Here is an 8,007-nt window from a genome sequence, read left to right as displayed (position 1 = left end):
TGTTTTTTGCATTATTTATTTTCTTTTGTTTTTTCTTTATTTTTTATTTATTTTTTGCTTTTTTAGGTCAGCAAAATTATAAACTTTCTGTTAGTGTCATTAGTTTTACAAAAATTATAAACTTTCTGTTAGTGCCATTAGGTTTAGAAAAATTATAAATTTCTGTTACTACCATAAGACATTAAAGCATTTCAAATGAACACTGAAAAAGTTGAAAGTTGGCATGGTATCATAATTTCACCCACATAGCATATGCATGTACAAAACGGACAATGGTATCATACTCGTTTGTTACAAAGTTGGCATGGTATCATCATAATAGTTGCGGGAGAAAGTCTTCACTTTTTCTTCGCTTGTGTCATTTGCTTATTGTGCCGTAACCATGGATAATCTTCATCGTTTGTCAGGATGCTAGGGTCAGCCTTGACTTTGAAGGGAGCAATTTCATGAAACTTTTCATAATCTTCAGACATGTCTGTCTTGCCCACCACTCCCACGATGTCCCTTTTTCCTGAAAGAACTACGTGGCGCTTTGGCTCATCGTATGATGTATTTGCTTCCTTATCTTTTCTTTTTCTCGGTCTGGTAGACATGTCCTTCACATAGATAACATGTGCCACATCATTGGCTAGGATGAACGGTTCGTCAGTGTACCCAAGATTTTTTAGATCCACCGTTGTCATTCCGTACTGTGGGTCTACCTGTACCCTGCCTCCTGACAGATTGACCCATTTGCACTTAAACAAACGGACCTTAAAATCATGTCCGTAGTCAAGTTCCCATATGTCCACTATATAACCATAATATGTGTCCTTTCCCCTCTCGGTTGTTGCATCAAAGCGGACACCACTGTTTTGATTGGTGCTCTTTTGATCTTGGTCAATCGTGTAAAATGTATTCCCATTTATCTCGTATCCTTTGTAAATTAATACAGTCAAAGATGGTCCCCTGGACAATAAGTACAGCTCATCACAAACAGTGTTGTCACCTCTGAGACGTGTTTCCAACCAACTGCTGAAAGTCTTGATGTGTTCACATGTAATCCAGTCGTCGCACTGCTCCGGGTATTTGGAGCGCAGACTGTTCTTGTGTTCATCGACATACGGGGTCACCAAGGTAGAGTTCTGTAGAACTGTGTAGTGTGCTTGACACCAAGAATATCCGTCCCTGCATATTATTGAGTCCCTTCCAAGCGTGCCTTTTCTAGTCAGTCTCCCCTCATACCGCGATTTAGGGAGACCTATCTTCTTAAGGCCAAGAATGAAGTCAACACAAAACCCGATGACATCCTCTGTTTGATGGCCCATGGAGATGCTTCCTTCTGGCCTAGCGCGGTTACGGACATATTTCTTTAGGACTCCCATGAACCTCTCAAAGGGGAACATATTGTGTAGAAATACGGGCCCCAGAATGACAATCTCGTCGACTAGAAGAACTAGGATGTGCGTCATGATATTGAAGAAGGATGGTGGGAACACCAGCTCGAAACTGACAAGACATTGCGCCACATCACTCCTTAGCCTTGGTATGATTTCTGGATCGATCACCTTCTGAGAGATTGCATTGAGGAATGCACATAGCTTCACAATGGCTAATCAGACGTTTTCGGATAGAAGCCCCCTTAATGCAACCGGAAGCAGTTGCGTCATAATCACGTGGCAGTCATGAGACTTTAGGTTCTGGAACTTTTTCTCTTGCGTATTTATTATTCTCTTTATATTCGACGAGAAGCCAGTTGGGACCTTCATACTGAGCAGGCATTCAAAGAAGATTTATTTTCCTTCTTTCGTAAGAGCGTAGCTGGCAGGACCTTCATACTGCTTCGGAGGCATGCCGTCTTTTTCGTGCAAATGTTGTAGGTCCTCCCGTGCCTCGGGTGTATCTTTTGTCTTTCCATACATGCCCAAGAAGCCTAGCAGGTTCACGCAAAGGTTCTTCGTCACGTGCATCACGTCGATTGAAGAGCGGACCTCTAGGTCTTTCCAGTAGGGTAGGTCCCAAAATATAGATTTCTTCTTCCACATGGGTGCGTGTCCCTCAGCGTCATTCGGAACAGCTAGTGCGCCGGGACCCTTTCCAAAGATTATGTGTAAATCATTGACCATAGCAAGTACGTGATCACTGGTACGCATGGCGGGCTTTTTCCGGTGATCTGCCTCGCCTTTGAAATGCTTGCCTTTCTTTCGACATTGATGGTTGGTCGGAAGAAATCGACGATGGCCTAGGTACACATTCTTCCTGCAGCTTCCCAGGTATACACTATCGGTGTAAAGTAAACAGTGCGTGCATGCGTGGTATCCCTTGTTTGTCTGTCCTGAAAGGTTACTGAGAGCGGGCCAATCGTTGATGGTCACGAATAGCAACGCCTTTAGGTCAAATTCTTCCTGTTTGTGCTCATCTCATGTACATACACCGTTTCCATTCCACAGTTGTAAAAGTTCTTCAACTAATGGCCTTAGGTACACATCAATGTCATTGCCGGGTTGCTTAGGGCCTTGGATGAGAACTGGCATCATAATGAACTTCCGCTTCATGCACATCCAAGGAGGGAAGGTTATACATACAGAGAGTCACGGGCCAGGTGCTGTGATTGCTACTCTGCTCCTCGAAAGGATTAATGCCATCCGCGCTTAAAGCAAACCATACGTTCCTTGGGTCACTTGCAAACTCATCCCAGTACTTTCTCTCGATTTTTCTCCACTGCGACCCGTCAGCGGGTGCTCTCAACCTCCCATCTTTCTTATGATCCTCACTGTGCCATCGCATCAACTTGGCATGCTCTCCGTTTCTGAACAGACGTTTCAACCGTGGTATTATAGGAGCATACCACATCACCTTCGTAGGAACCCTCTTCCTGGGGGCTCACCGTCAACATCACCAGGGTCATCTCGTCTGATCTTATACCGTAATGCACCGCATACCGGGCATGCGTTCAGATCCTTGTACGCACCGCGGTAGAGGCTGCAGTCATTAGGGCATGCATGTATCTTTTGCACCTCCAATCCTAGAGGGCATACCACCTTCTTTGTTGCGTATGTACTGTCGGGCAATTCGTTATCCTTTGGAAGCTTCTTCTTCAATATTTTTAGTAGCTTCTCAAATCCTTTGTCAGGCACAGCATTCTCTTCCTTCCACTGCAGCAGTTCCAGTACGGTACCGAGCTTTGTGTTGCCATCTTTGCAATTGGGGTACAACCTTTTTTTGTGATCCTCTAACATGCGATCGAACTTCAGCTTCTCCTTTCGACTTCCGCATTGCGTCCTTGCATCGACAATGACCTGGCGAAGATCATCATCATCGGGCACATCGTCTGGTTCCTCTTGATCTTCAGCAGCTTCGCCCGTTGCAGCATCATCGTGCACATCGTCTGGTTCCTCTTGATCTTTAGTAGCATCACCGTATTCAGGGGGCACATAGTTATCATCGTACTCTTCTTCTTCGCCGTCTTCCATCATAACCCCTATTTCTCCGTGCCTCGTCCAAACATTATAGTGTGGCATGAAACCCTTGCAAAGCAGGTGGGTGTGAAGGATTTTCCGGTCAGAGTAAGACTTCGTATTCCCACATATAGGGCATGGACAACACATAAAACCATTCTTCTTGTTTGCCTCAGCCACTTAGAGAAAATCATGCACGCCCTTAATGTACTCAGAGGTGTGTCTTTCACCGTACATCCATTGTCGGTTCATCTGCGTGCATTATATATAATTAAGTGTGTCAAAAATCGTTACAGAACATCATGAATAGATAATTAAGTGACCAATTTAATAGAAGTTCATCATCACATTAAAACCAAAGTACATACATAGTTCTCATCTAACAACATAAAGCTCTGCAGAGCATCTAAATTAATTAAACCATACATTGAAACTATGTAAAACATTTCAATGCGAAAACAAATGCGATCATAATCGCAACCAAGGTAACAACTGATCCAACGGCATAATGATACCAAGTCTTGGTATGAATGGCATATTTTCTAATCTTTCTAATCTTCAAGCCCATTGCATCCATCTTGATCTTGTGATCATCGACGACATCCGCAACATGCAACTCCAATATCATCTTCTCCTCAATTTTTCTTATTTTTTCCTTCAAGAAATTGTTTTCTTCTTCAACTAAATTTAACCTCTCAACAATAGGGTCGGTTGGAATTTCCGGTTCAACAACCTCCTAGATAAATAAAATCTATGTCAAGTTGGTCGGCATAATTTTCATAAACAATAAATGAACCAATAGTTATGGAAAGATAATATATACCTCATTCGAATCATAGACAGGACGAGGGCCGACGGGGGCGGATACCAAAACCATCGCACTATACAAGATGCAATAATAAAAGTAAGAAAATAATACAAGTATATATATAAACATACAAGTAAGAATTTTTTTCGTTTCAGAAAGAAGATAAGAACAAGAGGCTCACCACGATGGTGCCGGCGACGAGATCGGCGCGGGCAATTGACGGCGGTGAAGACGGGGACGGAACGTGACGGACCGCTAAACCTAGACAAATATTGAGGAAAATAAAGCTTGGAGGTCGAGCTTGGAGAGGAGAAAGCTTAAGTAGTGTGGCTCGGGCATTCTATCGAACACCTCGTTTGCATAGGAGGTGAGCTAGAGCACCACAAAGCTCTCCCCTCGCCGCCCAGGAAAAACAGAGCAGTGGGAGTGCTCTGCTCGCGGGCGGGGGGTATATATAGGCAATTCATTGGTCCCGGTTCGTGGCATGAACCGGGACTAAAGGGCAGCCTTTGGTCCCGGTTCAAGCCACAAACCGGGACCAATGGTGGTGGGCCAGGAGCGAGGCCCATTGGTCCCAGTTCGTCCCACCAACCGGGACCAAAAGGTCCAGACGAACCGGGACCAATGGCCCACGTGGCCCGGCCGGTCCCCGGGGCTCACGAACAGGGTCCAATGCCCCCATGGTCCCGGTTCTGGACTGAACCGGGACTAAGGGGCTGACCCGGTCTGGACCATTGCCCCCTTTTCTACTAGTGAGAATGTGCCGGCTTTCTTATATTGCCCGGAGATCGACACGGGAAGAATTTTGTTAATTGTCGTATAGCTGGAGCTGATGGGTGTCCAAAAACTAGTGTCATAATGCTGATGGGCATCGATTTCTTTTTGTTCCATTTTTGTAAGATGGATAGCAGAAATGCCTGATGGGTGGTGATATTTGAGTTGTAAGTACAAGGATCTAAAGTTCCACAAACATAAGAGACCGGCACACGCTAGTTCAAAAATTGGCTGTGCATTTTCATCATATTCAAAATTTCAATATTTTGAATCCTTCTCGTATTCATGCTTTGTTACCTCGACCCATCGCCCATTGACGCACCCCTTGTCTCGCCCACTAGGGAGAATATATCATGTGCGCCTGATCACTGTTTGACATATTTTGAATTTTTGAGGTTCTTTCCGTAAAAAAAATACACAAGGTTGACGAACAAAAAACTCGTGATTTGTGATTGATTGATTGTACGTGGAGTTGACAATGTTGGGGTCAGACCTACACGCATTGTATGCAACCCTTGGTTAAGACAAGAAAATATATCTTTGTGGCCGGTAACGATAATCGGTTACTTTCTTACAATCATCGAAAGGACGGGAGATGACTCAATTTGACAGTCAGTTGCTGGAATAAATCTGAAGCACCCAGCCACCGTCTCATCACAACCACTTGACATATACAGTAAACATGTGACATTTGAGGCAGTTTTTAGGTAGAATCGATGGGGAGAAAAAAATCAAAGACGGGAGAAAAAAATCAAAACAGGAAGGATTGGTAGGGAGGTTGAATGAAGGGCAGATGTATGATGAAACCTTAAGTTCTTTTTGAAGTAGTGAAGATATATCGTATATCATTATGCCTCTCCATGGATTGACTCATCCAATTTTGTGTATTGGATGTGTGCATTGATTGCACCCAAATTATGACAAAAAGACCCAAATTGCGGTGGAACTCATATTATTAATTTTCAGATAATACATGTATACATCGGTCGTTGTATTTTTTTAAAGCAAGTCAAGCGTGTCTTACTAATGAAAGTAAAACAAGAAAGAAATTGATACATGATCCATAATGGGAACGTTTAAACAAAGCGTGCATGCATGAGAATTAGCATAATGTGATATCTCAATGCTGCTATTTTGCATGCATGGTAGTACGCAGATGATGTTGCGCGTGAATAGGTGTTTAAGGCACCACTTAGGCACCATTTTTACCGGCGGCCTGCTGAGGGATGGCCCCGTACTTCATTGCATCAGCCTCAGATTTCGCGGCATCCTTCTTAGCGGATGCTGCCTCTTCAGGTCTGGTGGTGGTTTCAGCCTTCTTTATGGACTTCTCGACAGCAGCCATGCGTGCATCTGCCAAGGTACCGGCAGCTTCTTTCCTATTGGGGGAGGTAGAAGAACTTGTACCGGCTGCTTGCTGAGAAATGACATCATACTTTGATGCAGCAGCGGTAGACTTGGCTGCAGCTCGCTTGGCAGCCGCGGCCTCTTCAGGTGTGGTAGCGGTTTCGGCCTTCTTGGTGAACATCTTAGCAGCAGCAATGTGCATAGCTGCTAAGTCAGTGGTGGCTTCTTTCCTATTGGGGGAGGTAGAAGAACTTGCACCAGCTGCTTTCCGAGAAATGGCACCATACTTTAATGCATCGTCAACAGACTTTGCTGCCTCTCACTTGGCAGCCACGGCCTTTTCAGGTGTCGTGGCGGTTTCGGCCTTCTTGATGGACTTTTCGGCGGCAGCATAGTGTGTGGCAACTAAAGTACCGGCTGCTTCTTTCCTGCCTGGGGAGGTAGAAGAACCTTTACCAGTTGCCTGCTGAGAGATGGCATTGTACTTTAATGCAGCAGAAGCAGATTTTGCTCCATCTTGCTTGGCAGCCGCGGCCTCTTCTGGTGTGGTGGCGCTTTCAGCCTTCTTCATGGACTTCTCGGCGGCAACAACACGTGTAGCTGCTAAGGTAGCGTCAACCCCTTTCCTGCTGGGGGTAGCCATCTTCAATATGTTCTCCTCCGCAGCGCCATAGGTGTCGGCTGGCCTTGTGGCCGCCACCGCCACAATGGTGGTGAGAAATAACATGGCCACAACATTCTTTCCGTTGGCCATTAGTAATTTCTCAAGTGGTATCTTAGGCGCGCGGAGGATTTGAAATGGTGGAGACACATGATTCATAGAGGTGATAGGCTTTTATAGAGATAATCTGAGGTCAGGAAATCTCTCCCATGAATGTGAGGTCATAAGCGGTCAACAATGAATGTGAGGTCACCAGAGCCCGACAAAGGTATGTGGTAACCCTTTTGTGGAAGCATGCATGCATGTATGCGTGTTTTGCGTTTTCTTTTCTGGTTTCTCTCTATGTATGGACCGTGTTCAGCTGGTCAGATGCTGAGGCGGGCATTGTCGTGTCTAATGCTCCTGCGGTGCGGCGCAGTTCCGAGTTCTTTTTCTCTGAGGTGGGGTTGGAACTGGCCTATATTGCTCAACGGGCCGGTAATTATCAGTTACAGCCTAGAGGGCCGTCTCAGGCCCCGGTACTGCGTCATCAAGTTTCTCAAGGAAAATGGATTGGTCAAGCATGTTCCGAGCTGGCATACCATTTTCAATCTGATTGAGAAGGAATTCATGGAGAGGTAGCTGCACTGCACCTCGTTGAAGACTATGCTGCTGCCTGCAGAGGGGAAATGCCAACTAGTTTCAGATTTACATGAACTGGGAACGCGGTACTGAACCTTGAAAATGCTTGCTGTAACCCTGATTTCACTCTCTGTATTAAGCTGGTAATTCCTGATTTGACATTCTTTGCCCGACTAATGGTGGTTGTCTGCTATACTATGTATGTTATATTCTGGAATAAGCAACATGCCTTTTGTCAAACCCTGTTCAGATATGCTATTTACAGACTAGATTGTTGTTCTACAGTTTTCTCATGCTTTGGCTTTTGAAGCTTCATTAGGATTTAGGGCCACAATGGATAGATGGTGCAATTTCGGCCA

The 8,007-nt window shown here is 45.0% G+C and overlaps 1 pseudogene; it reads right to left on the bottom strand.

The window, feature by feature from the left end:
- Positions 1–6,089: 6,089 nt before the first annotated feature.
- On the bottom strand, positions 6,090–7,138 carry LOC123133185 (uncharacterized; annotated as a pseudogene).
- Between the last annotated feature and the right edge of the window lie 869 nt (positions 7,139–8,007).

This window comes from Triticum aestivum, chromosome 6B (genome assembly GCF_018294505.1).
Source record: "Triticum aestivum cultivar Chinese Spring chromosome 6B, IWGSC CS RefSeq v2.1, whole genome shotgun sequence".
NCBI classification, from domain to species: Eukaryota; Viridiplantae; Streptophyta; class Magnoliopsida; order Poales; family Poaceae; genus Triticum; species Triticum aestivum.
The sequence above is the reverse complement of the archived record's forward strand: the minus strand, read 5'-3'. Positions and strand labels throughout refer to the sequence as shown.